Consider the following 16,373-nt stretch of genomic DNA (forward strand, 5'->3'; position numbering starts at 1 on the left):
ACTTAGAAAGAGCAAATTGCAAAATAATTTGGAATAATTATAATAATAAGAAACAGAATAACTAAACCACTCTCAACAACAAAAGAACTTCTGGGGGAGTCACCATCCCTGACCTCAAGCTGTATTACAGAGCAATTGTGATAAAAACTACATGGTATTGGTACAGAGGCAGGCAGGTAGATCAATGGAATACAATTGAATACAAAGAAATAAACCATGCATCTATGATCACTTAATCTTTAACAAAGGAGATAAAACTATCCAATGGAAAAAAGACAACAAATATTCTCAACAAATATTGCTGGTTCAATTGTAGATCAGCATGTGGAAGAATGCAAATTGACCCATTCTTTTCTACTTGTACAAAGCTAAAGTCCAAATGCATCAAAGAGCTCCACATAAAATAAGATACACTCAAACTAATAGAAGAGAAAGTGGGAAAGAGCCTCGAACACATAGGCACAGGGGAACATTTCCTAAACATAACACCAATGGCTTATGCTCTAAGAACACACATGATATGCACTCACTGATCAGTGGATATTTGCTCAAAACCTGGGAATACCTATGAAAAAATTTGTGGGTCATATGAAGTTCAAGAAGAAAGAAGACGAAAATGTGCATACTTCCTTCCTACTTAGAAGGGAGAACAAAATGCTCCCTGAGGAAATACAAGGACAAAGAGTAGAGCAAGAACTGAAGAAAAGGTAATGCAGAGACTGTCCCTACCTGGGGATCCATCCCATACATAGCCAACAAACTTAGTCACTCTTGCTGATGCCAAGAAGTGCTTGCTGGCAAGAGCCAGATATGGATGTCTTCTGAGAGGCTTTTCCAGAGCCTTATTGATACAGATGAGGATGCTTGCAGGTAACCATTGGAATGCACACAGGGACCCCTGTGGAGGAGTTAGAGGAAGGACTGAAGGAGCTGAAGGGGTTTGCAACCCCTTAGAAAGATCTATCATATCAATCAACCAAACCCCACAAGAACTCCCAGGGACTAAACTACCAACCACTGAGTACACATTAGGGACCAATATCTCCAAATGCATATGTAGATGCATTGTCCAGCATCAAGAGGAGAAAAATGCCTTGGTTCAGTGAAGGCTCCTTTCCCCAATATAGAAAAATTCTAGGGCTTGGAGGAGTGAGTGAATGGGTGGAATTGGGAGCATCCTCATAGGAGCAGGGGAAAAGGGGTTTGGGATATGGGAGATTGGGGAAAGCGGATAACATTTGACATGTAAATACATAAAACATCCAAGAAAAATAAAATTTAAAAAGGTTATAAATAAAAGCATATAGAAACATACTTGCTTATTTTATGTAGAATATATACAAATGAAGGTCAGAGGGTAGCTTGCTGGAATTGATTCTCAGGTTGTCCTGCTTTGTGGCAAGCACCTTTATCTTTGAACCAACTCTCCTTACCTGCCACCAGCTTACTTTTAAAGAAATATACAAGCTAATGCTTTGCCTTAAATACTACAAGTGATTTACAGACTTAAAATTTTTTTCTCTTATCAACAAGTACACAAAATGTTGTCAAAAATCATAAAACCATAAAAATGAAATTCCTTGTGTAAATATAGAAATATCAACTGGGCCATAACAATCTGAGTTTATAATTACTGTGGTATTAGTTCCTTAAAATTATATTTAATACTTTATTTCTTTATTAATGTTGGCAGTTGGCAATCTTTATCTTTACATTCAGGATGAATTTTTAGTTTGTAACTAATAACTACAAGCATTAAATAACATTTAAATAACCAGTCTCTGAGAGCTGAGACATTCAACCAAACTGCATATATTTTCCTAAGTTGCATTTTCAAAAGATTTGTCTAGCAGATAGAAACTTCTTTGATTACTGTAGTGTATGCAAAATGAATAGACACATAGATGTGTGGAGAGCCGCAATAACATTCGCCACCACAAGATGGCTCTGGCTTCCACTGCGCCCCACGTGGAAAGCCGGGATAGCTTTCGCCATTGAAAGATGGCACTGGCCTCCGCCGCGCCAGCCGACTTCCTTTCAGGAAGTTAACTGTGTGTGCATGTGCAAGAGTGCCTTCGTGCCAGGTCTTTGCCCACTCCTGGGCATGCCTAATGAGATCATGGGTAAGCGACCAATCAGGTGTGGATGTACCGCGCTAGGGTGTATATAAGCCGCGCCATGCTGGCACCCTGGCACCCTCTCTTTAAGATTCAATAAACATTTTGGCTACAGAAGGATTCCTGTGTCCCCGCGTGTTCTTGCTGGCGAGACGATAGCGCGGGACATAGATGGACTAATTACACTTACTACTTATTCAGTGGGATTTCCTCTCTTAACTCTGGTAAGTGAACAATAATTTGAAGACCTTTCAAAACTTTGTAACATAGTTCCTAGAAAGAGTAAAGAGTAGTTATCTGGATAATGATGGTGCCTGACAATTTTCAGACAAAAACTTCTAAAGATTTTATAGAAATAAGAAAAATAAATTTGTAAGATCATCTTTAATGGAATTTATTTCTTTTACTGGAGAAATACTTAATAGTTTATTAAATATCAGACATTGGCAATCCATATGAATGAATAGAGAAGGCCATTTTCCTTGTGGAAATAATAAACTTAAGGCAAATACAGATGTAAGTAATCAAAATCAAGTAAGATTAACCCATGATGATGAAATTATTCAGTAACAATCACAGAGAAGCCTTACTTTGTTGTAGCTGACAGTTGGACTGAAGGGTTGGGGAAGGGGCTAAAGTCACTCAGGACCATAGAAAGCTCAATGCAGTGCTATGAAAAACAGCCTAAGCCAGTCAGCCCTGTGACACACTTAGAAGAAATTCTATGTTTTACAAACCGCTCAAAATGTAATATTTCCCTGATAGCAATTTTCTTGAAATGGGACTCCAAGCATAAGATTAGGATGTATAAGGTGTAATTGTTGTTGAGATGAGGTTTGATTGTTTATTTTAACACAATCTAAAATTGGCTGCAAAGGGAGCCTAATACTTCAATGTGCTTAGTGAATTTCATACCTGCTGAGTTTAGTACCTGGTATGTTCAGACGCGGTGGACTTTTGACATTTCCTTTATGCTGGAAAGAACTTTATCCCTACAATGCTGCAGAGGAAAAAAATAGCCCTACATCATTCTGCGTTTTTTTTTTGTATTACAGCAAAAGTACAAACTTTATCTTATAAAAAAAATAAAATTAGGGGGGCTGGAGAGATGGCTCAGCAGTTAAAAGCACCGACTGCTCTTCCAGAGGTCCTGAGTTCAATTCCCAGCAACCACATGGTGGCTCACAACCATCTGAAAAGAGATCCGATGCCCTCTTCTGGTGTATCTGAAGATAGGTACAGTGTACTTATATATAATAAGTGAATAAATCTTTTTAAAAAATAAAATTAGTGGTGAGGCCTTGCTCTCCAGTTTCTGAATTAAATCTGATTGCAACCATAAAATATGAGAGTATTATATCAACTTAGTTTTATCCACTTGAGATTCACTGGTTGGTCAGATTCAGAAAATAACAGTGAAGAAAACCTCAGAGTAAATTTAAACATCCTGTAGTTTGAGTGTGAAATGTGCTTACATGCTTATGTATTTGAACATGGCCACAGTTGGTCTGGAGATTATGGAACTTTTACAAGATAGCACCATTTTGTAGGGGGCAGCTTTGCAGTTTTAAAGCCTGACCCTACTTGTTGTTCTCTCTTGGCCTATTGCTTATAGATGAAGCTTAAGGTAGCTTCAGCTCCTACCTCTATACCTACCTCACCATGTTGAACTATGGTCTTCTGGAACTTCAAATCAGAGTAAACTATTTCTCCCTTAGGTGGCTGTTATCTGGTGGTGTTTTCTTTTTCCCAGAGCACCAGAAAAGAAACTACTAGTATGGGTACAATCTTATCTAAGAATAGATTATTTATATGTAATATAAATAGCACAGTCTACTCATGTGAAAATAATTACTGCCCAGCTGTCCTGAGGTGCTTGCGTCTCCCAAGCTCTATTTTCCAGCCAATACTCTGCTGGCTTCGACCAGGTCTAGTGTACCAGGAACAGTCCGACACCTTCCCTTCCCTGCTGCCCTGAACTATGTGCGGTCTCCCAAGCTGCATTGTGTGACTCCCAGTCTGCCAACCTTCACCAGGCCTGCTACATCAGGAACGTCCAGATTTAACCTGTTCTTGTTCCCAGTCCTCTTTCTGTCCTGCCCCCTGGAATACAGCCTGCTGCTCTGATATATGGACAGCATTCTGATTCCCATTGTCCATCCCAAGGCTCCCTACTGGAGGACTGTTACACTAGGAAGATCAAAGTTATCCAGCTTCATCCCAATACCTGCTTTAACAAAATCATCCAGGGACAACCAGATGCCTCAAGTTCATTAAACAATTCAGTCATCAAGAGCCAGGGAAAGCTGCCACCTTCAGAGCAAAGCTATCCTACTACAGAAAGCCCTGGATATTCTAACAAAATCAAAGCATAAAAAAATGAGTTTAAAACCAATCTTATAAAAATGATAGATGCCTTATAAAGGATAGGAATGAATTTTTCAAACAAATATAGGAAAATACAATTAAACAAGTGAAGGAAATGAATAAAGCTGTACAAAACCTGAAAATGGAGGTAGAAGCAATAAAGAAAACAGATATAGTGAATCCTAGAGATAGAATACCTAGGGAAGAGAACAAGAACAACAGATGTAAGCATTGACAACACAATACAAGAGACACAAGAAAGAATCTCAGGCATAGAAGATATGGTAGAAGAAGTTGAAATATAAATCAAATACATGTTACATCTAAAATATTCCTCACACAAAACATACAGAAAGTAAGGGATACTATGAAAAGACCCAATACAAAATTATAGAAATAAAAGAATGTGAAGTGTCCCAGCTCTGAAGACCAGAAGATATTTTCAACAAATCACAGAAGAAACTGTTTCCAACCTAAAAACAGAGATACCTATAAACAAACGAATGAACAAAAGCTTACAGAACCCCAATTAGATTGGACGAGTAAAGAAAATTCTCCTGTCATATAATAATCAAAACTCTAAATCTATGAAACAAAGAAAGAAGATTAAAACTTGCAAGAGAAAAACCCAAGTAATATACAAAGGCAGACCTATCAGAACTATACCAACTTCTCACCAGAGACTCTATAAGCCATAAGGGCCTGGACAAATACCTTGCAGCTTCTAAGAAAACCACAAATGCCAACAGACTACTATGTGCAGTAAAACCTGTATAAAAATACATGGAAAATTAAGGTATTTCAATACAAAGCTAAATTTAAACATCTATGGACAAATACAACCATATGGAAAATACTAAAAGGAAAACTCCAAAGCAAAGAGTGTAGATATACCGGAGAAAACACTGGAAATAAGTAATTCCTCCCAGCTAAAACAAAACAAGGGACACATACAAACACACACACATGCACACACACACACACACACACACACACACACATGCACACACACACACACACACACACACAAATCAGCAACCTCAAAATTACAAGAATTAACAACTGGTCATTAAGATCTCTCAATATCAATAGACTCAAATCACATTAAAAAAGATGAAGGCTAACAGGATCCATCATTTTATTGCACCTCAGTAATAAAGGCAGATATTACCTCAGAGAAAAGGACTATAAAAATGTTTTTCAACAAATAACCCAAGAATCTACATTGAGTAGCCATTCTAATATTTAATAAAAAGACTTTCAACAAAATTAATCAAAAGTGATGGAGAAATTATCTTCCTACTCATCAAAGAAAAATGCCACCAAGATGTTTAATTCTGAACAACTATTCATTAAATACAGAGGCATACACATTCATAAATTATATACTATTAAAGCTTAAATCTCGCATCAAAGTCTACACATTAATAGCAGGATACTTCAACACCTCACTTTTACCAATGGACAGGTCATCAAGACAAAAAAACAAAAGAGAGAAATAATGAAACCTGCAGATTTTATGAATCAAAAGGACCTAATAGATAACTACAGAAAATTGCACCCCAATCCAAAAGAGTATACCTTCTCGGCACTTCATAGAACCTTCTCCAAAATTGACCATATAGTCAGAATATAGTCAGTCACAAAGCAAGCATCAACAGATTGAAGAAAATAGAAATAACCCCTTGTACCTTAACCAACTACCATGGATTAAAGCTGAACTTCAATAACAATGGAAACAACAGAAAGCCTACATACTCGGGGAAACTGAACAAATCTCTACTCAATGATCACTTGGTAAGGGAAGAAATAAAGAATGAGAGTATAGACTACATAGAATTCAATATAAATGAAGACACAACGTACCCAAATATCTGGAACATAAAGAAAGCAGTGCTAAGTGGAAAGGTCATAGAGTTATGTGCCTTCATAAAGATTTTGGAGTGTTCTCATACTAGCAATATAAAAGTATACCTAAAGGATCTATTTTAAAAAAGAAGAGAAGCAAATACACCCAGGAGGAATGAACAGTGGGAAATAATCAAACTCAGGGTTGAAATCAATAACTTAGAAACAAGGAGAACAATACAAAAAATCGATGAAAGCAAGAACTGATTCTTTGAGGAAAAAACAAGGTAAACAAATCCTTAGCCAAATTAACAAAAAGGCTATATACAATATCCCAATTAACAAAAATCAGAAACAAAAAGTCACAAACCAACAGACACTGAGAAAGTCCAAAATCAAAAACCTGTACTTTACAAAACTGTCAAATCTAACTGATATGAATAGTTTTCTAGATAGGTACAACTTAGCATTGTTAAATAAAGATCCAATAAGCAGTTTAAACAATCCTATAACCCCTAAGGAAGTAGAGGTAGCCATTGAAAGGGTCTCAACCGCCCCCCCCCAAAAAATCTGAGAACACATAATCATACCAAACTTTCAAGGAAGAGGTAATACCATCACTCCTCAAATTATTCTACAAAACAGAAACAGAAAGAACATTGTGGAATTCAATACATCAGGCCACAGTCACTCTGATACCTAAAAAACACAAAGTCTCAACAGAGAAAGAGAATTTCAGGTCAACTTCGCTTAAGAACATAGATACAAAAATAGCCAATAAAATCCTGACAAAAATGAATCCAAGAACACATCAATAACATCATCCCCAATGATCAAGTAGGTTTCATCCCAAGGATGCAGGAATAGTTCAATATATAAAAATAAATCAATATAACTCATCATATAAACAAACTGAAAGAAAAAAGTGTGATCATCTTATTAGATGCTGAAAAAGGCTTGGAAAAATCCAATACTCCTTCATGTTAAAAGTCTTGGAGAGATCAGAGAAAAAAGTGTATACCTAAACATAAAATGACATACAACAAGTCAATAGCCAACATCAAATTAAATGGAGAGAAACTTAAACAATTCCACTAAAATCAGGGACCAGGCAAGGTTACCCAACTTAAATTTTCTCTTTATAATGTAAAGGTCAATATAATATATATTCATTTTCCTTCTTGATTTGTAATATACTGAAATCATAAGACATGTGTTAGTGAGGATATTGAACAAAGGGAACATACTCCATTGCTGGTAGGATGTGAACTAGTAAAATCACTTTGGAAATCAATTTGGAAATCTCTCAGAGAATTGGTAATTGTTTTAACCTAACACCAAACTGCATCACTTCTGGGCACAAACCCAAATGACGTCCCACTGTACCACAAGGACACTCACTCAATCATGTTCAGAGCAGCTTTATTTATAAGAGCCAGAAACTGGAAACAACCTAGATGTCCCTCAACCAAAGAATGAATTGTAGTATGAATATTTTAAATAAATCCTGTCACTGGGTTCCTTCCTGCCTTAGACCATTTATGTTCCCAGAGGAATGACACATATATACAGCCTGTATATTTTGATATGCCTTAAACAGCACAATAGTTGTACAACTGCCTAGCCTCCATGCTGCTAGAATCTACCTCCAACCAATAACTCTGAGTTACTACTAACCAATTTCTATTTTCCTTCTTGTCAGCTTTTAACTTCAATTAGTCAGCCCTTTGGGCCATGTTTTCTTGGTCCAAAGCCCAAGGTGCTCTCTACCCCATAATGGTCTGCCCTTCACAATCCTAAGGCATGGCATTTCTCCTGCTTCCTTGTGGTCCCAAGCTCAAAACCTTAAATCCTGCTTCTCTTTTTCTTCTCCCCAGCTATTGGCCAGCATCTTTATTTAGCAATCAGAATTAACTGGGTTTAGGGTCCCAGAATCTACATGGAGACCCTCTAGTGCAAACAATTATTGGGGATCAAAATTGACATTAGAACACAAACAGCTATACTTCCCCCTTTTGTTCAATTAAAAAGACTCTTTACTCTTAGATATATATTGAACCATTATAATAATTATGTAAATTGTGAACTGATGATATCCAATCCATCATTTTGACTATTTAGATAAAATATTCTATCATCTATCCTAACTTACAGAGTTTTCAATTATGTCCATCAATTATGTTTGATTTTAAGTTGCATTACCATCTGAAAACCATCCTTTCAAATCTAGAACATCTTCAATGCTAAACAACTTACGTCAAATTATGAGACTATCCCTATTCTTCAACCCCATCAGAGACTTGAGAAGAAATAAAATATTACCTGAATATCCAAAAAGAATAAAAGTGTAGTGTCCAAAACTTACACAATTTGCAGACAGCTGATAGTGTGGACAGTCCTCAACATTCCTTATAACACTGAAATATCTGTCTTCAGCATTCTGGCCCAGAAACATCTGACAGACCTTAAGTGAATCAGGAATTATGAAGGAGTAGCTCACTCTGTCTTGGCAGAACTTAGCCATTGACTATCCTGCATCTGTTTGTCCCTTCCAGAAAGCATTTTGTCTTCAATAAAATCAGGGAATTTCTTGCCCACTTGCTAGTTTGTCAAAACTGGAGCAACTCCACGTGCTGGTGGTATGTATATGGATTAGATCACCAGATGGGACAGGTTCTGAATGGCCATTCCTTCAGTATCTGCTCCAAACTTTGTCTCCATATCTACTTCTATGAATATTTTTGTTCCCAATTTTAAGAAGGACTGAAGCATCTGCACTTTGGTTGCACTTCTTCTTGGGCTTCATGTTGGATTGCATCTTGGGTAATTTGAGCTTCTGGGCTAATATCCACTTATCAGTGAGTGCATACCATGTGTGTTTTGTGTGTGTGTGTGTGTGTGTGTGTGTGTGTGTGTGTGTGTGTGAAATATATATATATATATATAGAGAGAGAGAGAGAGAGAGATTGAGTTACCTCATTACCTCATGCAGGATATTTTCTAGTTCAATCCATTTGCCTATGAATTTCACAAACTCATTCTTTTTAATAGCTGAGTAGTACTCCGTTGTGTAGATATACCATGTTTTCTCTATCCATTCCTGTGCTGAGGGCATATGGGTTCTTTTCACCTTCTGACTATCATAAATAAGGCTGTTATGAACATAGTGGAGCATGTGTCTATATTGGATGTTGAAGCAACTTTTGAGTATATCCTGAGGAGTGGTACAGCGAGCTCCTCAGGTAGGGCAATATCCAAATTTTCTGAGGAACCTCCAGACTGATTTCCAGAGTGGTTGTACCAGTCTGAAATCCCACCAACAATGGAGGAGTATTCCTCTTTCTCCAGATTCTCTCCAGCATCTGTTGTCATCTGGCTTTTTGATCTTAGCCATTCTGACTGCTGTGAGGTGGAAGCTCAGGGTTGTTTTTATTTGCATTTCCCTGATGACTAAGGATGTTGAACATTGCTTTAGGTGATTCTCAGCCATTTGAGATTCCTCAGCTGAGAATTCTTTGTATAGCTCTTAACCCCATTTTAATAGCGTTATTTGGACCTTCGGAGTCCAACTTCTTGAGTTCTTTGTATACACTGGATACTAGTTCTCTATTGGATGGAGAATTGGTAAACATCGTTCCAAATTTATTGCCATTTTGTCCTAACAACAGTGTCCTTTCCCTTACAGAAGTTTTGCAGTTTTATGAGGTCCTATTTGTCGATTCTTGATCTTAGAGCATCAGCCATTGGTGTTCTGTTTAAGAAATTTTCCCCAGTGCCTATGTGTTCAAGGCTCTTTCACAATTTTCCTTCTATTAGTTTAAATGTATCTGGCTTGATGTGAAGGGTCTTGATCCACTTTAAGCTTTGTACAGGGTGAAGAAAATAGGTTGATTTGCATTTTTGTACATACTGACCTCCAGTTGAACCAGCAGCATTTGTTTAAAATGCTATCTTTTTTCCAATGGGTGGTTTTAGATCCTTTGTCAAAGATCAAGTGACCATAAGTGTGTGGGTTCATTTCTGAGTCTTCAATTCTACTCCTCTGACCTCTCTGCCTACCTCTACACCAATACCAAACTGTCTTTACCACTATTGATCTGTAATACAGCTTGAGGTCAGGGATAGTGATAACCCCAGAAGAATTTTTATTTTTGAGAATGTGAATTTAACAAAGCAAGAGAAAGATCTGTATGATAAGAACTTCAAGTGTCGAAAAAAAGAAATTGAGGAAGATCTCAGATGATGGAAAGATCTCCCATGCTCATGGAATGGCAGGATTATTATAGTAAAAATGGCTATTTTTCCAAAAATGATCTACAGATTAAATGCAATCCACATCAAAATTCCAAGCCAATTCTTCATAGAGTTAGACAGAACAATTTGCAAATTCATCTGGAATAACAAAAAACCCAAGAGAGCTAAAACTATCCTCAACAATAAAAGGACTTCGAGGGAATCACTATCCCTGAACTCAAGCAGTATTACAGAGCAATAGTGATAAAAACTGCATGGTATTGGTACAGAGACAGACAGATAGACCAATGGAACAGAATTGAAGACCCAGAAATGAATCCACACACCCATGGTCACTTGATTTTTGACAAAGGAGCCAAAACCATCCAATGGAAAAAAGATAGCATTTTCAGCAAATGGTGCTGGTTCAACTGGAGGTCAGCATGTACAAGAATGCAGATCGATCCATGCTTATCATCCTGTACAAAGCTTAAGTCCAAGTGGATCAAGGACCTCCACATCAAACAAGATACACACAAACTAATAGAAGAAAAAGTGGGGAAGAATCTCAAACACATGGGCACTGGAGAAAATTTCCTGAACAAAACACCAATGGCTTATGCTCTAAGATCAAGAATCGACAAAAGGGATCTCATAAAACTATAAAGCTTCTGTAAGGCAAAGGACACTGTGGTTAGGACAAAACGGCAACCAACAGATTGGGAAAAGATCTTTACCAATCCTACAACAGATAGAGGCCTTATATCCAAAATATACAAAGAACTCAAGAAGTTAGACCACAGGGAGACAAATAACCCTATTAAAAAATGGGGTTCAATGCAAAACAAAGAATTCACAGCTCAGGAATGTTTAATGGCTGAGAAGCACCTAAAGAAATGTTCAACATCTTTAGTCATAAGGGAAATGCAAATCAAAACACCCCTGAGATTCCACCTCACACCAGTCAGAATGGCTAAAATCAAAAACTTCGGAGATAGCAGATGCTTGCGAGGATGTGGAGAAAGAAGAATAATCCTCCACTGTTGGTTGGATTGCAGACTGGTACAACCATTCTGGAAATCATTCTGGAAGTTCCTCAGAAAATTGGGCATTGAACTACCTGAAGACCCAGCTATACCCAAAACATGCCCCAACATACAACAAAGACACATGCTCCACTATATTCATAGCAGCCTTATTTACAGAAGCTCAAAAGAACCCAAATGCCCTTCAAAAAAGGAATGGATACAGAAAATGTGTTTCATCTACACAATGGAATATTACTCAGCTATCAAAAACAATGACTTTATGAAATTCATAGGCAAATGGATGGAACTGGAAAATATCATCCTGAGTAAGGACCCAATCACAGAAAAACACACATGATATGCCTTCACTGATAAGTGGCTATTAGCCCAAATGCTTGAATTACCCTAGATGCCCAGAACACATGAAACTCAAGAAGGATGACCAAAATGTGGATGCTTCACTTCTTCTGCTTTACTTCTTCTTTAAAAAGGAACAAGAATACCCTCAGGAGGGGATAGTGAGGCAAGGTTTAGAAGAGAGACTGAAGGAACATCCATTCAGAGCCTGCCCCACATGGGGCCCATACATGTACAGCCACCTAACTAGATAAGATGGATGAAGCAAAGAAGTGCACGTTGACAGGAACCGGATGTAGGTCTCTCCTGAGAGACACAGCCAGAATACAGCAAATATATAGGCGAAAGCCAGCAGAAAACCACTGAACTGGGAATGGGACCCTCGTTGCAGGAATCAGAAAAGGACTGAAAGAACTGAAGGGACTTGAGACCCCATATGAACAACAATGCCAACCAACCAGAGCTTCCAGGGACTAAGCCACTACCCAAAGACGATACATGGACTGACCCTGGGCTCCAAATTCATAGGTAACAATGAATAGCATAGTAAGAGCACTAGTGGAAGGGGAAGCCCTTGGTCCTGCCAAGGCTGGACCCCCAATGAACTTGGGGGGAGGGCAGTAATGGGGGAAGGATGGGGAGGGGAACCCCCATATAGAAGGGGAGTGGGAGGGTTAGGGGGGTTTTGGCCTGGAAACTGGTAAGGGGAATAACATTTGAAATGTAAATAAGAAATACCCAATTTAATAAAAATGGAAAAAAACTATTCTCAACAATTAGTCTTTTATTATTTAATAGATTGTGAAGGCACATTTCTATGTAAAAATAACAAAATTCAGTTTAAATTTTGTATCAATATGTAAAAGTTTATATCAAGGAAAACCTTAAACCTCTATCAATATATAAATTCTGCACCACTGTAAGAAAATATAATTTAAATTCTTCATCAAAATATAAATAAGTTTACTAATGCTAGACAGTACCTATAATATGCTTTAAGAGTAAGTTTAATAATCCATTCCCATATATCTAATTTTTCATATTACTCTATAAGCATTTTTCCTTTCAACTCTTTTCCTGTTACCTAAGAGAAAAGGGTAGAAAAGCAGAAAGAAAAGAGAAATATGAGAGTCTATGCTCTTATTTAATTTCCAACTTACCATTCCTGAAACTAGTTCAGACTTAAAAATTCTAGCCAAAACTTCAGCTAAATATAGCCAATAAATCTTGCAGATTACGAAATCCTTAAAATTCAATAGGTAAAGAAAATGTGGTTCATTTATGCAATTGAATGTACAGATAGTGTTTCAGCTATAAAAAAAATCAAAGACATCATGAAATTTTTAGGCAAACTGATGAAACTAGAAAATATCCTAAGTAAGGTAATCCAGGAAGGAGTCCAGTCGTAGACATCAACCTACACACAAACCCTTCAACATAAAATTTGTCTTGTCTGCCAGGTACAGAGATACAGATGGAGCAGAGACTGAGTGACCAGTCAACCAATGACTGACCCAAGTTTTGACCTATCCCATGTAAGAGAGCCAACCCTTAACAATATTAATGATACTCTGTTATGCTTGCAGACAGAAGCCTAACATAACTGTCACCTGAGAAGTTTCATCCAGCTGCAAATGGAAACAGATGCAGATACCCAGAATCAAATATCAGTTTAAGCTCTAGGAATCTTATGGAGGAGTAGAGGATAGAATTTAGTAAACCAGAGGTGTCAAAGATAGCACAGGAAGACACCATGAGTCAACTAACCCTGGCCCAAGAGCGCAGAGTCTGAACCAATAACCTAGTAGCATGCAGGGGCATGACCTGGACTCCTTACACATTTGGAGTGGATATGTAGTTTGGTATTTATGTGCATCCCGTAACTATTGGAGTGGAGGTTGTCTCTGACTCTGTTACCTGCCATCAGGTCGTCTTCCCTTAGCTGGACTGTCTGGTTGGGCCTCAGTGGGAAGACGTATTTAGTTCTTCTGAGACTTTATGCCCCAGGGCAGGGTGTTGCCCAAGGCGGGCTTCCATCTTTGAGGAAATGGGAAGGGTTTGTTAGGATAGGACTGGCAGAACAAGGGGAGCACGATCTGGATGTAAATTGCATAAACAAATTGATTTGAAAAATAATTATGAATAAAAATGTTACTGCCTACTCTTTTCCCTACAAGTCCATATCTGTCCAAGTTGTCTATCCCTTTGTCTCAGGTGTAAACTTGTTTTCCTGAATAATGTCTTTACACTTGAAAAACACTTAAGTCCAGAGGTAACATTCCTTCTACAGTCATATTCTCCATGTTGAACAGGTATATTATGATACACACCTGAGTGTGCTTTCATCGTTCTGGCTCTCGCATGCATTCATTCTTTCTCTCTTACTTTTAGTAGTCTCTAGCATCCACTCAATTTTATGTTTTGTTTAATTTTTCATTTTAATAAATTTTGTTTGGTGAGAATACAGTGTATAACTGATTTCACTTGTCTTCTTTCACTCTGTACTATCCAGTTAAAATTGCTTTGTTGTTTTGCTTTAACTTGATTATTTATTTCCTTGTATGATGATAATAGTACCCAATTTACTTATGCTCTTATTAAAGTTCTTTGCAAGTCAGTAATTATAAAGTAATGTGCCTTTGGTAGTTAAGTGCAGGTGTTTTCATGGGCATCCATCTTTAATTTTTTTAATCAAATGTCACTAGGAATGAATGCTATTTCATAGCACAATATATGCTTACCTTTTATAAACTGGGTAATGACTTGTTACCTGCTTCCAAAAGATGGGTAGATGACAAGTGCAGCTTTCTCCATATCATGAGAAAAAGTTAACATTTAATTCAATTAAGGGTGTACTGTACATCTGTTAGAATGCACAGCATGTGAACTCTGACTGCCTACAACAATGCTAACACTAAATCCTAAACACTAAACTCTACTCTGACATGAAGACCAAGGGCTCTCTTACATTATTAGTATAACCACTTTGAAAGAGTTTGATGACATCTTACAGAATTGAAACACTTTATGTTAACTACTTCTGCCCTCAATAAACAGAAGAGACAGAAAGATGTATCATTATTCAAAAACTTTAGATTTTGTTTCAATATACTTATTTTTCCCTAATTTGTTCAATACTTTCAAATTCTGTTTAAAGTGAAATGTCACCCCCATTTTTGGAAACATTCCATAGAAGAAAGGAGATATCAGATATATGGTGAAGTTTTACTACATTTCAGTGTAATGTTCAAAGAATATACAGTTTATTTATTTTCACTAGAAAATACTAAAAGTATGGTTCATAGAATTACAAACCATGATGCAGTACATGTTTGGGGTACTTGAATTTGTACAGTGTCAGCTACTGGACATTTATTAAAAATGTTCTCCCATTAAAATGAATTTACTGTAACCATTATTTCCATTTATTAATGTTTGGCCATTTTTAGGATAGAGAAGTTGAGAATATGTCTGATCTTGGCGTTTAATATGAATTTCCCTACATTGTAGGTGTTACTAGTAATATCAAGACTAGTGCTTTACATATTGAACCTAATTGCTTACCAAATCTCACCAGAGGTGCAGAATATAAATTTGCATTAACAGTTTTATATGCTATAGTTTTCTGTAAAACTCAACGTATTTAATAACCACCTTGCCTCTGCCTCTTTCTGGACTCACAATCTTTTATTCCTTTGTCTCAGCTTCCCGGAGACCCTATTACAGTTATATCAGTGGCCTAAACACAGAAACATTGATCTTCCACTCTCTTCTCTTCCCCCTTTCCTGAATAACATCTCTTCAAACATAATGCCATCTTCTATTTCATTTTCAGAACTACTCACTTGTTTATGTGTGCTCTGATGAATAAAGTCATCTAAAACCGGTGAGAGGTACAGTCCATCACATCTGGGAAGGCATGGCGTCAGGCGCATGCGTACGTTGTGTCGCACTGCATTTGGAGTCAGGAGGCAGAGAGGGATGGATGCCTGGTGGTGCCTCCATCATTTTTATTAAGCCCGAGAACCCAGCTGGCTCTTGGAGTGGTGCTGCCTAGAGGGAAGGTGCTTTTCCCACCTCACTTAACCACTTCTGGATAATCCCTCCCAGACATGCCCAGAGGCTGGTCTCCTAGGTGATTCTGTGTTTCCCACTGGGCATTATGAGGGGGACATTTGAATTGGTTTAGCTCACAAAAAAGGAGCTCTCACAGCTGCTAGAGCAGTGGAATCCTGTCTTGTGGTAAGGAAAGGGCAGGATTCTCTGGAGACAATACCCTACTAGGCAAGTCAAATACAGGTAACCTTGAATGGTCCCTGGTTCCTACGAACCTATGGAGACCGTCCCTCTTTACGTCCGTCTGGATAACTGATCCAGGATAACTTTACACCTGTCAGACCTCTTTTAACATTGCTGTCCCAGA

The 16,373-nt window shown here is 37.6% G+C and overlaps 1 long non-coding RNA gene across 1 annotated transcript in view; it reads right to left on the minus strand.

Moving 5' to 3' along the window:
* The window catches only part of LOC120094075 (uncharacterized), a 42,299-nt gene extending 26,251 nt beyond the window's left edge, over positions 1-16,048 (minus strand). Inside the window, exon 1 of the long non-coding RNA XR_015627043.1 lies at positions 15,796-16,048. This is a non-coding gene — a long non-coding RNA (uncharacterized LOC120094075). The remainder of the gene's footprint in view (positions 1-15,795) is intronic.
* Between the last annotated feature and the right edge of the window lie 325 nt (positions 16,049-16,373).

Source organism: Rattus norvegicus, chromosome 8, assembly GCF_021556685.1.
Source record: "Rattus norvegicus strain SHRSP/BbbUtx chromosome 8, alternate assembly SHRSP_T2T, whole genome shotgun sequence".
In the NCBI taxonomy this organism is placed as follows: domain Eukaryota; kingdom Metazoa; phylum Chordata; class Mammalia; order Rodentia; family Muridae; genus Rattus; species Rattus norvegicus.